A 19,564-nucleotide genomic window follows, 5' to 3' on the forward strand; every position below is an offset into this window, starting at 1 on the left:
CTCTCTATCCCTCCATTCATCCCTCCCTCTATCCCTCCATTCATCCCTCCATTCATCCCTCTATCATCCATCCCTCCCTCTATCCCTCCATTCATCCCTCTATCATCCATGCATCCATCCCTCCCTCTATCTCTCCATTCATCCCTCCATTCATCCCTCCCTCTATCCCTCCTTTCATCCCTCTATCCCTCCATTCATCCCTCCTTCTATCCCTCCATTCATTCCCTCCATTCATCCCTCTATTATCCATCCATCCCTCTATCCCTGCATTCATCCCTCTATCATCCCTCCATCCCTCCCTCTATCCCTCCATTCATCCTTCTATCATCATGCATCCATCCCTCCCTCTATCCCTCATTCATCCGCTCAGAGGGTGAATGATGCAAGATTGAAAGGATGGATGAAGTGTGATGAAAGACATGACACGAAAGAGTGAGACAGCAATGATGCAAGCTATTGATCTATCTTCATGCCTGCCGCTGGCGGGGGGGGGGTTTTTTCTCGTTTTTTGATGGAAGAGTGAACAAGAATGGGATGAAAGAATGGATGAACGAGTGATGACATGAATGAATGAGAAAGAGTGAACAGAGTGGATGAAAGAGTGATGAATGAATGAAAGGAAGAAGTGAAAGAATGGATGAAAGAGTGAAAGAATGGATGACAGAAAGCGTGAAAGGATGGATGAAAGAGTGACTGAACGACTGAAAGAAAGAGTGAAAGACATGGATGAAAGAGTGATGAATGATGAATGAAAGAAAGAGTGAAAGAATGGCTGAAAGAATGGATGAAAGAGTGGGAAGATGAAAGATGGAATGAAGGAATGCGAAAGATGATGAAAGCACTGGATGAAAGAAAGGCATAACTCTATCATGACATCATAAAGATCCTCTAGCCAAGAATGCATCCCTATAAGCATGCATCCATCCCTCTATCCTCCATTCATCCCTCTATCATCCATGCATCCATCACCTCCTCTATCCCTCCATTCATCCCTCCATTCGTCCCTCTATCATCCTTCCCTCCCTCTATCCCTCCATTCATCCCTCTATCATCCATGCATCCATCCCTCCCTCTATCTCTCCATTCATCCCTCCCTCTATCTCCTCCTTCATTCCCTCTATCCCTCCATTCATCCCTCCTTCTATCCCTCCATTCATCCCTCTATCATCCATCCATCCCTCTATCCCTCCATTCATCCCTCTATCATCCATCCATCCCTCCCTCTATCCCTCCATTCATCCCTCTATCATCCATCCATCCATCCCTCTATCCCTCCATTCATCCCTCTATCATCCATGCATCCATCCCTCCCTCTATCCCTCCATTCATCCCTCCATTCAAGCCCTCGATCATCCGATCCCTCCCTCTATCCTCCATTCATCCTCTATCATCCATGCATCCATCCCTCCCTCTATCTCTCCATTCATCCCTCATTCATCCTCCCTCTATCCCTCCTTTCATCTCTCTATCCTCCATTCATCCTCCTTCTATCCCTCCATTCATCCCTCAATTCATCCCTTTATCATCCATCCCTCCCTCTATCCCTCCATTCATCCCTCTATTATCCATCATCCCTCCCTCTATCCCTCCATCATCCCTCTATCATCCTCCATCCCTCCCTCTATCCCTCCATTTCATCCCTACATTCATCCTCGTATCATCCATCCCTCCCGCTATCCCTCCATTCATCCCTCTATCATCCATCCCTCCCTCTATCTCTCCATTCATCCCTCCATTCATCCCTCCCTCTATCCCTCCTTTCATCTCTCTATCCCTCCATTCATCCCTCCTTCTATCCCTCCATTCATCCCTCCCTTCATCCCCTATCATCCATCCCTCCCTCTATCCTCTTCATCCCTCTATTATCCATCCATCCCCCTCTATCCTCCATTCATCCCTCTATCATCCCTCCATCCTCCCTCTATCCCTCATTCATCCCTCTATCATCCATCCCTCCCTCTATCTCTCCATTCATCCCTCCATTCATCCCTCTTTCATCCCTCCTTTCATCCCTCTATCCCTCCATTCATCCCTCCTTCTATCCCTCCATTCATCCCTCCATTCATCCATCCATCCCTCCCTCTATTCATCCCTCTATCATCCATCCATCCCTGCCTCTATCCCTCCATTCATCTCTCTATCCCTCCATTCATCCCTCCCTCTATCCCTCCATTCATCCCTCCATTCATCCCTCTATCATCCATCCCTCCCTCTATCCCTCCATTCATCCCTCTATCATCCATGCATCCATCCCTCCCTCTATCTCTCCATTCATCCCTCCATTCATCCCTCCCTCTATCCCTCCTTTCATCCCTCTATCCCTCCATTCATCCCTCCTTCTATCCCTCCATTCATCCCTCCATTCATCCCTCTATCATCCATCCTTCCCCCTATCCCTCCATTCATCCCTCTATTATCCATCCATCCCTCCCTCTATCCCTGCATTCATCCCTCTATCATCCCTCCATCCCTCCCTCTATCCCTCCATTCATCCTTCTATCATCCATGCATCCATCCCTCCCTCTATCCCTCCATTCATCCCTCCATTCATTCCTCTATCCCTCCATTCATCCCTCCATTCATCCCTCTATCATCCATCCATCCCTCCCTCTATCCCTCTATTCATCCCTCTATCATCCATCCATCCCTGCCTCTATCCCTCCATTCATCCCTCTATCCCTCCATTCATCCCTCCCTCTATCCCTGCATTCATCCCTCTATCATCCCTCCATCCCTCCCTCTATCCCTCCATTCATCCCTCTATCATCCATGCATCCATCCCTCCCTCTATCCCTCCATTCATCCCTCCATTCATCCCTCTATCCCTCCATTCATCCCTCCATTCATCCCTCCTTCTATCCCTCCATTCATCCCTCCATTCATCCCTCTATCATCCATCCATCCCTCCCTCTATCCCTCCATTCATCCCTCTATCATCCATGCATCCATCCCTCTATCCCTCCATTCATCCCTCTATCATCCATGCATCCATCCCTCCCTCTATCCCTCCATTCATCCCTCCATTCGTCCCTCTATCATCCATCCCTCCCTCTATCCCTCCATTCATCCCTCTATCATCCATGCATCCATCCCTCCCTCTATCTCTCCATTCATCCCTCCCTCTATCCCTCCTTTCATCTCTCTATCCCTCCATTCATCCCTCCTTCTATCCCTCCATTCATCCCTCCATTCATCCCTCTATCATCCATCCCTCCCTCTATCCCTCCATTCATCCCTCTATTATCCATCCATCCCTCCCTCTATCCCTCCATTCATCCCTCTATCATCCCTCCATCCCTCCCTCTATCCCTCCATTCATCCCTCCATTCATCCCTCTATCATCCATCCCTCCCTCTATCCCTCCATTCATCCCTCTATCATCCATCCCTCCCTCTATCTCTCCATTCATCCCTCCATTCATCCCTCCCTCTATCCCTCCATTCATCCCTCTTTCTATCCCTCCATTCATCCCTCCATTCATCCCTCTATCATCCATCCCTCCCTCTATCCCTCCATTCATCCCTCTATTATCCATCCATCCCTCCCTCTATCCCTCCATTCATCCCTCTATCATCCCTCCATCCCTCCCTCTATCCCTCCATTCATCCCTCCATTCATCCCTCTATCATCCATCCCTCCCTCTATCTCTCCATTCATCCCTCCATTCATCCCTCCTTTCATCCCTCTATCCCTCCATTCATCCCTCCTTCTATCCCTCCATTCATCCATCCATTCATCCATCCATCCCTCCCTCTATTCATCCCTCTATCATCCATCCATCCCTGCCTCTATCCCTCCATTCATCCCTCTATCCCTCCATTCATCCCTCCCTCTATCCCTCCATTCATCCCTCCATTCATCCCTCTATCATCCATCCCTCCCTCTATCCCTCCATTCATCCCTCTATCATCCATGCATCCATCCCTCTGTCAGGTTTCCAGGTTTTCCAGTTCTCTTTTGAATGAGCTTGCCCTCAGTTAACATGGAGTTTAAGGTTCTGTTGCCCTACTTCCTGTCCAGCTGCTTAAAAGGCCGCCTCTCAGCCCAGTCCAGTGCCTGAGTATACTGCTTGCTGTGTGCTCCTGCTTTGCTGTTTCTACTTCCTGAATGCCTTGGATTCTCCTGAAACTCTACCGACCGACTCTGGACCATACCCGGTTTTCTTCAAGCTGTGCCCGGACTCCGTCTGCCGTCTTTGATCAGCACTCTGCCCGGTTCGTAACCACTCTGGACAATCATCCCGTACGGACACTCCTGGACTATACCACTTGCCCCTTGTGTACCGGCTGCCGCACATTTAGGCCTTCCGGGGTTGATTGCCGGACAGTCCCTGTACAGGGGTTCGCTCTGGTGGTCTCCCTGGGGGAGTCCGGTGCGTGGCCCCGGGAATCCCCTTCGCTCCGTTTTGTGTGTTGTTCTACTGTGTTTATTCCCGTTGTGTATCTACCGGGGTGACATATTATATAACATCTTGTACCAAGAACTCGTCTCTGTTGTCATTGCCCTAACGCAATCGAAATCCTCAGAACATACAGTAGTATTACATTATACTCAGGCCCTAAGAGGATTTCGCTGGGGCAATGACTGAGACACGAGTAGATCAGCTGTTCTCCATGATTAACTCCTTGCAGCAGGAGATGGAGGCGGTGCAAACTAAACTCAGAGATGTGGAGGCACAGCTGGGCCATGATCACCAGGTACTGGGTCCGGCTATTCAGGATTTGCAAGTCAGAGTGGAGGCTCAGGAAGCCGGCCCCACTACGTCCGTATCAGCTGCCGGTATGCCTAGGTTACCCCCATTCCGTTTCAATGGTGATCGTAGTCAGTTTCGTGGATTTGTGAACCAATGTATACTGTTTTTTGATGTACATGCTGATTATTACCGTTCTGACCGGTCCAAAGTGTTATGTATAATCATGTTATTAACCTCACGAGCACTGGCTTGGGCTAATCCTATGATAGAGAATCGGGACATCCGTTTAAATCACCTGGATGACTTTCTGAACGCAATGGCGCAAATGTTTGATGATCCGAATCGCCGTGCTACCGCTGAATCGGCTCTCCTTTCCTTACGTCAGGGAAAGCGTTCTGTCGTTGAATACGCCACTGAGTTCAAGAGGTTAGTGGTAGACACCGACTGGGGAAACAATGCATTATTGTCTGTATTCAGAAAAGGTTTGTCCGGTACCATCAAGGACGAGTTAGCTCGTTCCGAATCTCCAGGGGATTTTGACCTGTTTCTCCAGCACTGTGTGCGTATTGATACCCGCTTGACGGAGCGTAGACAGGAAAAATGGGCAGCTGTAAACCGTGTAAACAACTTTGCGTTTCCTTCTAGAGAACCCGCTCTCAGGACACCACGGGAGGCCGAGGACGTTCCTATGCAAGTGGACTCTCTGCAAAAGCGAGAGACCAACGAACGTCGCGAACACCGGCTCCGTGAGCGTTTGTGTTTCTATTGCGGTCAATCGGATCATTTCTTGATCGACTGCCCGAAACGTCCGAATCGCCCAAATAAGGTATTGGCAGCCATGGCAGAGTGTGACAACACGGACGCAGAGTCCGATATCTCTGAGGCAAGTGGGCACTTGGATGCGGTATTTCCCTTGACTGTAATGTCAACCTCACCGAAGGACTCAGAAGGGAAATATACCCATTGCTCGCTCCCCATTCAGATCCGGTGGGAGGGGCATCTAATACCTACCTCTGCAATGATAGATTCTGGGGCAGGGGGAAATTTCATGGACTCCTCTTTTGCCAGGAAACACGGTATCCGGACTCAGCAAAGATCCTCACCGGTTACCATGGAGACGGTAGACGGATCTCCGTTAAGCTCTGGACCAGTGGATCGGGAAACAGTACCGCTAGAATGCGTGATGAAGCCAGGTCAGCAGGAGACCCTTGTTTTCATGATAATTTCTTCTCCTCATTTTCCGATTATTCTAGGTATTCCGTGGCTACGGTCTACGAATCCGGTCATCGATTGGGAAACTAAGGAAATAACCTTCCCACCGCAGAGTGGTCCGACCATTAGTCCAACTGTTCCGGTTCCAGTAACACCGAATGCGGAGGGCACTGTACAGGTACCTGTTCTACCCCCGGTGTATAATGACTTTGCGGATATATGCGACAAAAGAAAAGCCGATCGGCTTCCCCCGCATAGACCGTATGATTGCCCCATAGACTTACTTCCAGGGGCGGAGATTCCGTTTGGCCATGTCTACCCGTTGGCGGCACCTGAGCTAGAAGCACTAAAAGAATACATTGATGAGAGCCTAGCCAAGGGATTTATTCGCCCGTCTACCTCACCAGCAGGGGCACCCATCTTTTTCGTGAAAAAGAAAGAGGGGACTCTGAGACCCTGTATTGACTACCGGGAACTGAATAAAATAACCATCCGGAACCGGTATCCGTTACCGTTGATTCCTGAGCTATTGGAGAGGGTCCAACAGGCAAAAATATTCACCAAATTGGATCTCCGTGGGGCATATAATCTACTTCGCATACGTCCCGGAGACGAGTGGAAGACCGCGTTCCGATGTCGGTATGGACATTTTGAGTACCTAGTGATGCCTTTTGGACTTTGTAACGCTCCCGCGGCTTTCCAACATCTAGTTAACGATATTTTTAGGGATATCATGGACCAATTCATGGTGATTTATCTGGACGATATCCTAATCTTTTCTGATTCCTTACAGGAACACCAGGAGCACGTCAAGACCGTACTTACCCGGCTGAGGGAAAATCACCTGTACATTAAACTGGAGAAATGCGAATTCCATTGCTCACAGATACAATTCTTAGGGTATGTCATCTCTCCTCAGGGACTGAACATGGAGTCTGGCAAGATACAAGCAATTCTGGACTGGCCGGAACCGGGTAACGTCAAAGAGGTACAACGCTTTGTCGGTTTTGCCAACTTTTACCGACGTTTTATCCGTAATTTTTCAGAAATCGTTCGTCCCATCACTCTGTTAACCAAGAAAGGACAGAAGTTTGTGTGGTCCGCCCAGGCCCAGGAAGCCTTCCATCGTCTCAAGGTTTGTTTTACCTCAGCGCCTATATTGGTACATCCGAATCCCACACTTCCCTTTATCGTGGAAGTCGACGCTTCCGACTACGCATTAGGGGCCATCCTTTCTCAAAGGACTGGGGACAAGAGTCTCTTACATCCGTGTGCTTTCTTTTCCCGCCGGTTGTCCCCTGCAGAAAGGAACTATGACATTGCGGACAAGGAATTGTTAGCGATTATTTCCGCTTTCAAGGAATGGAGACACCACTTACAGGGAGCCGCGCAGCAAGTGATAGTACTCACAGATCATCGTAATCTGGAATTTCTTAAGTCTGCCAGGTGCCTGTCTCCACGGCAAGCCCGTTGGAGCCTATTTCTTAACCAATTCAATTTTGTCGTTACATACCGTCCAGGTTCACGTAATGGGAAAGCTGATGCCTTGTCCCGAATCCACGCCGTGGACTCCGTGCCTGGAACCCCGTCTCAGACCGTGTTATCGGATGCCAATTTCGTTGGAGTAATCCAGGACCAGGACTTGTGGAAGGACATCAAGCTGGCCTATGATGGTGACGTATTTCTTGCTGCCCCCCCGAATGATGTAACTCTTGTTCTTCGGAATGGTGTGTGGTTGAGAGAGCGACGCATTTATGTCCCGGAGGCCGTAAGACTTCGGGTTCTCAAGTTGGTCCATGACTCCGTGTTGGCTGGTCATAGGGGGGTACAGAAGACGCAGGAATTTCTGAGCCGTTTTTTCTGGTGGCCTACCTGTCTAAAGGATGTAAAGGACTATGTCCACTCATGCGTGGTTTGTGCCCGGTGCAAGGTCCCTCGTGTGGCTCCTACGGGACTCCTCCAACCGTTACCCGTGCCATCTCGCCCTTGGGGGTCTATCTCCATGGATTTTATTGTGGAGTTGCCAGTCTCAGGCGGGCACAATACCATCTTAGTGGTGGTGGATCGATTGACTAAAGCTGCTCACTTCATTCCGTGTACCGGTCTTCCCTCAGCCGCAGAGACAGTGGATTTGGTTATCCAGAACGTATTCCGATTGCATGGGGTACCAGACGAGATCATCTCTGACCGGGGCGTGCAGTTCACGTCTAGGTTCTGGAAGGGCTTTTGTACGGCACTCCAGATTGATGTCTGTTTGTCTTCTGCATACCATCCTCAGACAAATGGGCAAACCGAACGGACGAATCAAACCCTGGAACAATACCTTCGATGTTATGTCAGCCATCTCCAAGACGATTGGTTGAAGATGCTTCCGTTGGCGGAGTTCTCCTATAACAACACTCAGAGCAGCTCCACTAAGGTAACGCCCTTTTTTGCTAACTTGGGTTATCATCCGAATGTTTTGCCTAGGTCACCGGTTGCGGTTTCGGTGCCGGCGGTGGAGGACAGATTGACAGAGCTTCGACAGAATCTGGAGGTTCTAAAGGACACTGTGGCTACGGCCCAGGAGCGTTACAAGAGGTCGGCAGACACTCACCGGAAACCGGCACCCATGTACAAGGCAGGGGACTCTGTATGGTTATCCACCAAAAACCTGAGATTGGGTGTTCCTTCGCAGAAGCTGGGACAAAAATTCATCGGTCCGTTTAAGATCACCGGGATCGTGAGCCCTGTGGCCTGTCGGCTACGGTTGCCGCACCATCTAAAGGTACACCCGGTCTTTCATGTGTCTCTCCTCAAACCTGTCTCCCCTAATACGTTTCGTGGTCGTGTTGTGCCTCCTCCTCCGCCTGTGATGGTCGACGGCGAGGAGCAGTTCGTGGTTGAGGACATTATTGACTCCCGGCTCCATCGTCGTCGGCTTCAATATCTGGTACGTTGGCAGGGGTACGCCCCCGAGGACGATTCCTGGGAACCGGTGGGTAACATTCGGGCACCCCGGAAGATCGCTCAGTTTCATCGACGGTTCCCGGACAAGCCGGGCCCTGATCCGTCCTGAGGCCGTCTCTGGGGGGGGGAGTAATGTCAGGTTTCCAGGTTTTCCAGTTCTCTTTTGAATGAGCTTGCCCTCAGTTAACATGGAGTTTAAGGTTCTGTTGCCCTACTTCCTGTCCAGCTGCTTAAAAGGCCGCCTCTCAGCCCAGTCCAGTGCCTGAGTATACTGCTTGCTGTGTGCTCCTGCTTTGCTGTTTCTACTTCCTGATTGCCTTGGATTCTCCTGAAACTCTACCGACCGACTCTGGACCATACCCGGTTTTCTTCAAGCTGTGCCCGGACTCCGTCTGCCGTCTTTGATCAGCACTCTGCCCGGTTCGTAACCACTCTGGACAATCATCCCGTACGGACACTCCTGGACTATACCACTTGCCCCTTGTGTACCGGCTGCCGCACATTTAGGCCTTCCGGGGTTGATTGCCGGACAGTCCCTGTACAGGGGTTCGCTCTGGTGGTCTCCCTGGGGGAGTCCGGTGCGTGGCCCCGGGAATCCCCTTCGCTCCGTTTTGTGTGTTGTTCTACTGTGTTTATTCCCGTTGTGTATCTACCGGGGTGACATATTATATAACATCTTGTACCAAGAACTCGTCTCTGTTGTCATTGCCCTAACGCAATCGAAATCCTCAGAACATACAGTAGTATTACACCCTCCCTCTATCTCTCCATTCATCCCTCCATTCATCCCTCCCTCTATCCCTCCTTTCATCCCTCTATCCCTCCATTCATCCCTCCTTCTATCCCTCCATTCATCCCTCCATTCATCCCTCTATCATCCATCCTTCCCTCTATCCCTCCATTCATCCCTCTATTATCCATCCATCCCTCCCTCTATCCCTGCATTCATCCCTCTATCATCCCTCCATCCCTCCCTCTATCCCTCCATTCATCCCTCTATCATCCATGCATCCATCCCTCCCTCTATCCCTCCATTCATCCCTCCATTCATTCCTCTATCATCCATCCCTCCCTCTATCCCTCCATTCATCCCTCTATCATCCATGCATCCCTGCCTCTATCCCTCCATTCATCCCTCTATCCCTCCATTCATCCCTCCCTCTATCCCTCCATTCATCCCTCTATCATCCATGCATCCATCCCTCCCTCTATCCCTCCATTCATCCCTCCATTCATCCCTCTATCCCTCCATTCATCCCTCCTTCTATCCCTCCATTCATCCCTCTATCATCCATGCATCCATCCCTCCCTCTATCCCTCCATTCATCCCTCTATCCCTCCATTCATCCCTCTAGCATCCCTCCATTCATCCCTCTAGCATCCATCCATCCCTCCCTCTATCCCTCCCTCTATCCCTCCATTCATCCCTCCATCCATCTTTGCAGCTGAATAATCTGCTTCTGGTGTCTGCAGTATAGAGGTCAAGATAACAAAATCTTCCTATTGCTTTCATTACAGGCAGTAGCTCAGTGGTAAAGCTGCTGCCTTTGCAACGATGAACTCACAGCTCCACGAGTTCGAGTCCCGGCCGCCCCAAAAATCCAGAGGCGATGATAATTTAATTTAATTTATTCACTCCACTGAGGAGAGGAGCCGGGACATCAGCTGTGAGCCGCGGGAGTGCGGGACAGCCCTGATAAATCGTGCAAGTCCCGCAGAATCCGGGACGGTTGGGAGGTATGCCAAAGGTTCCCCTGATACATACAGAATGGTGCATGATTTGAGAGCTGTCAATGCTGTCACTGAGAGTGGAACACCAATTGTTCCAAACCCACATTCACTGAGAGTGGAACACCAATTGTTCCAAACCCACATACCTTAGGGTACCTTCACACTTAGCGATGCAGCAGCGATCCGACCAGCGATCTGACCTGGTCAGGATCGCTGCTGCATCGCTACATGGTCGCTGGTGAGCTGTCAAACAGGCAGATCTCACCAGCGACCAGTGAACAGCCCCCAGCCAGCAGCGACGTGCAAGCGACGCTGCGCTTGCACGGAGCCGCCGTCTGGAAGCTGCGGAGACTGGTAACTAAGGTAAACATCGGGTATGGTTACCCGATGTTTACATTAGTTACCAGTGTGAGCAGGGAGCAGGGAGCCGCGCACACTGAGCGCTGGCTCCTTGCTCTCCTAGCTACAGTACACATCGGGTTAATTAACCCGATGTGTAATGCAGCTACATGTGCAGAGAGCAGGGAGCCGCGCACACTGCTTAGCGCTGGCTCCTTGCTCTCCTAGCTGCTGTACACATCGGGTTAATTAACCCGATGTGTACAGCAGCTACATGTGCAGAGAGCCGGAGCCGGCAGCACAGGCAGCGTGAGAGCTGCAGAGGCTGGTAACTAAGGTAAATATCGGGTAACCACCTTGGTTACCCGATGTTTATCTTGGATACAGCTTACCTCAGCTGTCAGACGCCGGCTCCTGCTCCCTGCTCGCTTCATTTGTCGCTCTCTTGCTGTCACACACAGCGATCTGTGTGTCACAGCAGGAGAGCGGCTTTGAAGAAAACGAACCAGGGCTGTGTGTAACGAGCAGCGATCTCGCAGCAGGGGCCAGATCGCTGCTCAGTGTCACACACAGCGAGATCGCTAATGAGGTCACTGCTGCGTCACAAAAAGCGTGACTCAGCAGCGATCTCGGCAGTGAGCTCGCTGTGTGTGAAGCACCCCTTACTGTCACAAATCCCAGGGACCTCCAAATGTTTTACTGATTGGGCAAATGCATTTTTCTCTGTGCCTCTACCCCCTGACTGTCAGTATCTTTTTGCCTTCACACATGAGTGGAAACAGTAAATGTGGACAGTCCTCCCGCAAGGAGGAATGAATTCACCTACCATTTATTCTACAGCTATGGCAGGAATTCTGGAGCAGTGGCAACCGCCTCATCCACAGGTTACGCTATTGCAGTACGTGGATGACCTTTTGCTCTGCTGTCCAGACCAGACGTCCTGCGAGGAAGCCACAATTTCTTTGCTGTGTTTTCTGGCAGAGAATGGTTGCAAAGTTTCACGTGAAAAATTACAGTACTGTAAGCAAAAGGTAACCATTTTGGGTCACTGTATCTCTGAAGGTACAAGACACCTGACTGAGGAGAGAAAACAAGCAGTCCAAAATCTCTCCTTACCCAGGTCCCACCGGCAACTGCGCACCTTTTTGGGCTTAGTGTCATACTGCAGGGCTTGGATAAGGTCTGCCTCGCAAATGATGCAACCCCTCTATGATTGTCTGTCATCTGACCCCTTTGACCTCACTCAGGAAGCTATTGATTCCTTTCATTCCCTTAAACTACTCATTGTATCTGCCCCGGCCCTGGGTATTCCAAATTACGATCAACCATTTTTCTTGTTTTGCACAGAGCAGGGAGGGCATGCGACAGCCGTCCTCACATAGCAACATGGTGACAACAGAGACCAATAGCTTACTACTCAGCGTGATTGGACCCAGTTGTCAGAGGGTCTCCCACGTGTGTCCGTGCTGGAGCGGCTGCTGCAGTACTGCTAGGGAAAGCTTGCGAGATCACATTGACATTTCCCTTAACAATTTACTCCCCGCATGACATCCATGCTATACTTGTGCAAGTCCAACCGAAACACCTGTCTATGGCCAGACAGCTCAGACTTGAATGTGCCCTTCTGATTCCTGAGTATGTCACCCTCAAGAGGTGTAATGTTCTGAATCCAGCCACTCTTTTGCCAGGAAATTCAGAAAAGGGGGAATTGGTGACAATGGTAGCAAGTGAGGGATGAATACTTTGACATGACGCATGAACATGACTGCATAGAGCTAATGAGTCAGGAGACAGCAGGTTTTCCACATGTCTATGATACACCTATTACTAATGCAGATTTTGAGTTTTTTGTAGATGGCTCCAGATACCACCTGGATGGGAGATTCTACACTGGATATGCAGTAGTATCCTCACATGAGGTAATCCGAGCTGAACCACTCCCGCCGCACATGTCCGCGCAGGAGGTGGAGCTAACAGCGCTCATTGAGGCGTGTAGAGCGGGATCAGGTAGGAAAATTAATGTTTATTCAGACTCAAAGTATGGATTTGGGATCTGTCATGATTTTGGCCCTATCTGGAGAAGTAGAGCTTTTCTTACGTCAGCTGGTAAGCCTATTAAAAATGCAGAATTGGTAAAACGGTTAATGGAGGCACTAAAGTTACCAGTCCAGGTTGGCATCATTAAGGTGAAAGCACACACAAAAGGTGACTCACTGGAGGTAGCGGGCAATAGAAGGGCGGATGCAACTGCGAAAGCAGCGCCAAAGAGGCCTAGGGATCAGAGGATAGTGGCAGGGAGCCATACAGTCCCAGCCACAGTGAGTCTGGATGTCCTGAAATCCCTCCAGCATCAGGCTGCCCAAACAGAGAAGGAACACTGGGAGAAAATGGGAGCTGGGCTGAACTCGAATGGAGTATGGTAAAGTAAGGATAGGTTGTGTTTACCAAAGTCCCTGTTCCCTATGATGGCACAAGCAACACATGGCCCCACTCACGCCTCAAAAAGTCACATGTGTAACCAGGTGAATGCCTTCTGGATCGCTCCTGGCTTCAGTTACGTAGCCTCCAAACACGTACAATCCTGCATTATCTGCGCACAACACAACCCAGGTAAAACAGTAAAAGTCCCTAAGAAAGCAACACCCAGACCGCTCTACCCGTTTCAACGACTGCAAATAGACTACATACAACTACCCAAGGTAGGAGTGTATGAATACGTCCTGGTATGTGTAGATCTCTTCTCAGGATGGGTTGAGGCCTATCCAGTAAAATGTGCAAATGCTAAAACAACTGCAGAAAAACTGATGAAGGAACTAGTCTGTAGGTATGGCATCCCAGAAGCCATAGAAAGTGACAGGGGTACACACTTCACTGGAGAAATAATGAGGGACATTATGCAGGCCCTGGGAATAGAGCAGGCGTCCATACCCCTTATCATCCACAGAGCAGTGGAAAAGTAGAGAGATTAAACGGGACACTTAAACTAAAAATTCAAAAGGCCATGGCAGAGACAGGAAAGAATTGGGTAGAGTGCTTATCCCTGGCACTCTTTTCAGTCAGACACACTCCAAATAGAAAGACAGGCTTGTCTCCTTTTGAAGTCCTTTTTGGTAGTGCCCCAAAAACAGGTCTCTACTTTCCACAAGTGTTACAGATGCAACACGGCACTATGACAGCCTACGTCCAGGCCTTACAGGAAAGACTTAATGTGGTGCATAAATATGTCTTTTCATCCATTCCAGATCCCAATGCAAGTGCAGATGTGCATCAGCTGAATCCAGGTGCTTGGGTGGTCGTGCGCAGACACGTGAGAAGGAGCCTAGATCCACGCTTTGATGGCCCATTCCAAGTCCAGCTGACCACATCCACCTCAGTGAAACTTGAGGCAAAACCCACCTGGATCCACGCCAGTCACTGTAAAAAGGTCACTCCACCGGCAGAATGACAGTTTTGCTAATTATCCTGCTAGGTGTAGCAGGGTTGCTGCGCCAAACAAAGACACTGAGCGAACTTTTAAATACGGACTGGGATAATAAACTCATTCGCCACCATATTTCTCTTACTGAGGACATGGAAGGAGAAAAGCCAAAAGACTGTTGGATCTGCACACACAGTCCTATTTCTTCAAAGACTATGCCTTATTTAGCCTTACCTCTGGAACCACAGGAGGTATTCATACCAGACTGTATACACAATGAAACCTGGACTCAATCTAGATTTTTGGGAGAAGATGTACCTTGTGATGTATCTGCTACATTGACTATAGTTGGATGGGTCACTAAACCCTGGTTCCAGCTAAATATCACACGACCCGATGGATACTCGTGGTGGATGGAATACGATTCAGACAAGGGCATAATTGCCAAAATAAAGACTAAGATTCCTCATTCGGGCCCCATTCCTCATAGTATCATAGTATCATAGTTTTTAAGGTTGAAGGGAGACTCTAAGTCCATCTAGTTCAACCTGTAGCCTAACATGTTGATCCAGAGGAAGGCAAAAAAACCCCAATGTGGCAAACAAGTTCCAATGGGGAAAAAATTTCCTTCCTGACTCCACATCCGGCAATGAGACTAGTTCTCTGGATCAATACCATGTCATAAAATCTAATATACATAACTGGTAATATTAAATTTTTCAAGAAAGGCGTCCAGGCTCTGCTTAAATGTTAGTAGTGAATCACTCATTACAACATCATGCGGCAGAGAGTTCCATAGTCTCACTGCTCGTACAGTAAAGAATCCTCGTCTGTGATTATGATTAAACCTTCTTTCCTCAAGACGTAGCGGATGCCCCCGTGTTCCAGTCGCAGGCCTAGGTGTAAAAAGATCTTTGGAAAGGTCTCTGTACTGTCCCCTCATATATTTATACATTGTGATTAGATCCCCCCTAAGCCTTCGTTTTTCCAAACTAAATAACCCCAAGTTTAATAACCTGTCTTGGTATTGCAGCCCACCCATTCCTCTAATAATCTTGGTCGCTCTTCTCTGCACCCTCTCCAGTTCAGCTATGTCCTTGTTATATATCAGTGACCAGAATTGTACACAGTATTCTAAGTGCGGTCGCACTAGTGACTTGTACAGAGGTAGAACTATATTTTTTTCATGAACACTTCTACCTCTTTTAATACATCCCATTATTTTATTAGCCCTGGCAGCAGCTGCCTGACATTGTCCACTAAAGTGAAGTTTACCATCCACCCATACACCCAAGTCTTTTTCTGTGTCTGTTTTACCCAGTGTTCTACAATTAAGTACATAATCATAAATTTTATTTCCTCTACCCAAGTGCATGACCTTACATTTATCTACATTAAACTTCAATTGCCACTTCTCAGCCCAATCCTCCAATTTACATAAATCTCCCTGTAATATAAAATTATCCTCCTCTGTATTGATTACCCTGCAGAGTTTAGTATCATCTGCAAATATTGAAATTCTACTCCGCATGCCCCCAACAAGGTCATTTATAAATATGTTGAAAAGAAGCGGGCCCAATACTGACCCCTGTGGTACCCCACTATGAACTGAGACCCAGTCCGAGTACGTACCATTAATAACCACCCTTTGTTTCCTATCACTGAGCCAGTTTTTAACCCAGTTACACATATTTTCCCCTATCCCCATTATTCTCATTTTATGTACCAACCTTTTGTGTGGCACCGTATCAAAAGCTTTTGAAAAGTCCATATACACAACATCCACTGCATTTCCCTGGTCCAGGCTTGAACTTACCTCTTCATAGAAGCTGATCAAATTAGTTTGACAGGATCGATCCCTCATAAACCCTCCTCATAAACCCTTCCTCATGATGGATTATGGTTCAGTCTTCAATACAATGGTGTTGGAAATTGTGGAAAAGACAATAACTGTTTCTATATACATACACATGACTTAACCAAGGACAATGAGACAGTATATCAGAAGGGTATTGAGGGCTGTACATCATCATTTATTAGATGGACTTTTAGGAGGGAGCGGGGTAGCTGTATCTCGGGTATGACCGGAAAACAAATGAACAATACGTGGTGTGCTCATAAAGTCATGAAGAGGCTTCTGAATCTGCTTTATTGTGTACAAAGTCAAACTCACTTTTGTATTTTCCCAGAGGGAGTGTTTTTGGTTTGTGGGAATCGTGCTCACAAGTGGGTGAGCCCTGACATGAGAGGGGTTTGCACACTTGCCAGACTAACACCAGCCACTTTCATAGTTCCTCATAGTAAAGTAGATGTAGCAGCTGTCCCAATTCATACCTTGTATAAACGAGCAGCAGATAATAAACCCCGGCCAAATGGTAGGCCTCATGTAGTAGAAATGGGAAAAGCAAATAAGGTATTTAGTGCTATTTTCATACACCCTTTCTTAATGCAAATGTGGGACAAGCTAGTAGAGTCCACTGACTACCAATGCTATACAAAAACAATTAATTGTAGTCACTAACCAGCATACTATAGTGCTAGACTTTGTGACAGCAAAAGACGGCGGAATGTGTCAAATAATTGGTCCTGCCTGTTGCCATTACATTGACCCTGCAGGCAACCTCCAGGTTAGAGCAGATATACAGAAAACAAGTGAACTTAGGGATAAATGGTTAAAAGAGCACGATGCCAACAAGGACTCCTGGTGGGGAAATACATTTTCTTTTATGAATCCAGCTAATTGGTTTAAGGGCCTAGCAGGTTGGGTTTCTGGCATTATACAAACCTGTATGCAAATATTGTTGTTCTGTCTACTGCTTTATATAGCTGTAAAATCATTGATATATGCATTACCTAAACTAATGAATAATGTATGTTCTAAGAGTCCCAACATTGAACCCTCTGTAGTTTACTACGGACCCCAAATGGCCTCTGCTGACCGGGAGTAGGTGTCCACACTGAGGGTGGATGGGTGAAGTGGTAGGAAGACCCCTCATGGGTACTAGGCCCATGAGCCAGCAGCTCCTGTTTGGACGCCTACTGACCCTGTAGTGAAGGTTATACCATTTACAAAAGGGGGAAATTGATATAGAAGGGTTAATAGTTTCTCTATTTCTTCATTAAAGATTTATTGTTATTAGTAAGTATATCTGATGGTAGTTCATAGTCATGGAGCCTACGGAATAAGAGACAGGCTCAAGGATTATTATTGTCTCTAAATGTTCTTCTTATCTTCTTCTTATCTCATATGCATGACTCTACATTTTTGTTTTGCTAAAACTTAAAGGTCATATGAGCAACTTGTAAAGTCCAGCTAGAAGCTTTTTTTTGCAATATCACATTGATCTGTAAATGGTATAAATAAACTGTACTTTGGTTAAATAAACAGAAAAAATTAATCATGCCCACATGGATGCAGGTCTTTTTCTCCGAGCGCTCGATCTTGATTAGGTCTGAAGAGGCCTAATTCAGAGGACCTCACTGGTGATCCCATAAGCTGACTTGTGACAAAACAGAACAGCTACAACAGGTGCTTGGTACTCCAATTGAGTAGATCGGCTGCAAGTATAAATGGAAGTTAATGGGAAACGCAAGCATTTTTCCAAAAGACCCTAATAGGAGGGCTCGGCGGGGAGGGATGGCAGGAAAATCACTGAAATGAATGGAAACAGCATGGGGAAGATGAATGGACACATTCCTGACACCAAGGTTGCTGCTTTGAACAATGTTGTCAGGGTATTATACCACTTTTAGGTACTGACAATAAAACATATAAAACCAAGGGTAAAGTGGATTTTATACAAAAAATGTTAGGAAACATTTCCTTTATAATGACTTGTATAGAAGGCACAATTAAAAAAAGACAGAAAAAAAGCCTCCTCCACCCCTTAATAGCCGGGCCATCACTCACCGTATTTCCATATCGGGAAATAAAGCTACACCCGCTGGTAGTCATCAGCAAATGTTACATTTTACTCTGTTATCTTTGCCTGTGGTGTGTGTGTGACATGGTCAGACACCTGTATAATTTATGAAGTAGGGACTCTGTACTTCACAAAGGCTATACAAACAATGCAAGAACTGCCAAAAAATAGAAGAAAGAGGGACTCCAATACACCCTGTGTTAGACATGAAAGAGGGACTCTGACCCTCACAAAGTCTATATGGACAATGCAAGAACTGCCAAAAAATACAAGAGGGACTCCGATAAACCCTGTATTAGACATAAAGGAGAGACTCTGAACCTCACAGAGACTACACAGACAATGCAGGAACTGCCAAAAAATGGAAGGCAAAACAAAACAATCTCTGATCTTGTGGAGACCAGCCTGAGAAAACACTAAATTCTAAAAAGAGCCACTCCTTGGCTAGGTCCTAACAGAGGCTCCACAGACATTTTTTGATTTGCATACTTCCCAAGGTTTAATGCAGCTAGGATTTCAATGTGTTGAGTGCCTGTGCTGGCTGCCGGCAGTGTTTTCTCAGGCTGGTCTCCACGAGATCAGTGATTGTTTTGTCTTGCTGGTCTACTAGGCATTGCTCCCACCTGGCCAGAATCCTACTCCACACTGATGAGGGGCAATACCCTGAAACAGCTGTCTGTGGATGGATACCTGGCCTTGGTATTTCCCTTGTCATATCTTTAAACTTGTCAAGAGCTGGATATTGACTAAAAGGGCCACTTAATATGGTGGTTATGGTGGTCTCCTAAAAAGAGCCACTCCTTGGCTAGGTCCTTCCCGGAGGGATATCTGGCTATTTTCCGTGTCGAGACTCCTAACAGAGGCTCCACGGACCTTTTTTGAGTTGCAAAAAATAGAAGGAAGAGAGACTCTGATATACCCTGTATTAGACATGAAGGAGAGACTCTGAACCAGGGGCGTACCAACCACGGTCACAGAGGTTGCGATTGTGACCGTGCCCAGCGTGCAGGGGGTCCGATGGCCACAGCACCTGTTTCAGTTGGACATGCATCCAGCTGAAATTCATCGCAGCACACATCCTGTTAGAAAACTGCAGTGCGATGTGCCAGCCGTCGATTAAGCCTATTAATATTAACTGCTCCCCACGACCATAATCCTGGACATGGGGAGCAGAGAATATGCCGGCACAGCTGATAACACTGTAAGCGGGCGTGCAGGTTACTGAAGTCATGCGCTGTGCCGCTTACAATGCTGTTCAGTTGCCAACATGGCAGCGCCAGAAGAGGATGCCGGGTTAGC

At 47.9% G+C, this 19,564-nt stretch overlaps 1 protein-coding gene across 2 annotated transcripts in view; it reads right to left on the reverse strand.

Annotated features, from left to right (window-relative positions):
- ACAP1 (ArfGAP with coiled-coil, ankyrin repeat and PH domains 1) overlaps positions 1–19,564 on the reverse strand; it is a 417,361-nt gene that overhangs the window by 32,153 nt on the left and 365,644 nt on the right. The window lies entirely within an intron of this gene.

Source organism: Anomaloglossus baeobatrachus, chromosome 4 (genome assembly GCF_048569485.1).
Source record: "Anomaloglossus baeobatrachus isolate aAnoBae1 chromosome 4, aAnoBae1.hap1, whole genome shotgun sequence".
Classification (NCBI taxonomy): domain Eukaryota; kingdom Metazoa; phylum Chordata; class Amphibia; order Anura; family Aromobatidae; genus Anomaloglossus; species Anomaloglossus baeobatrachus.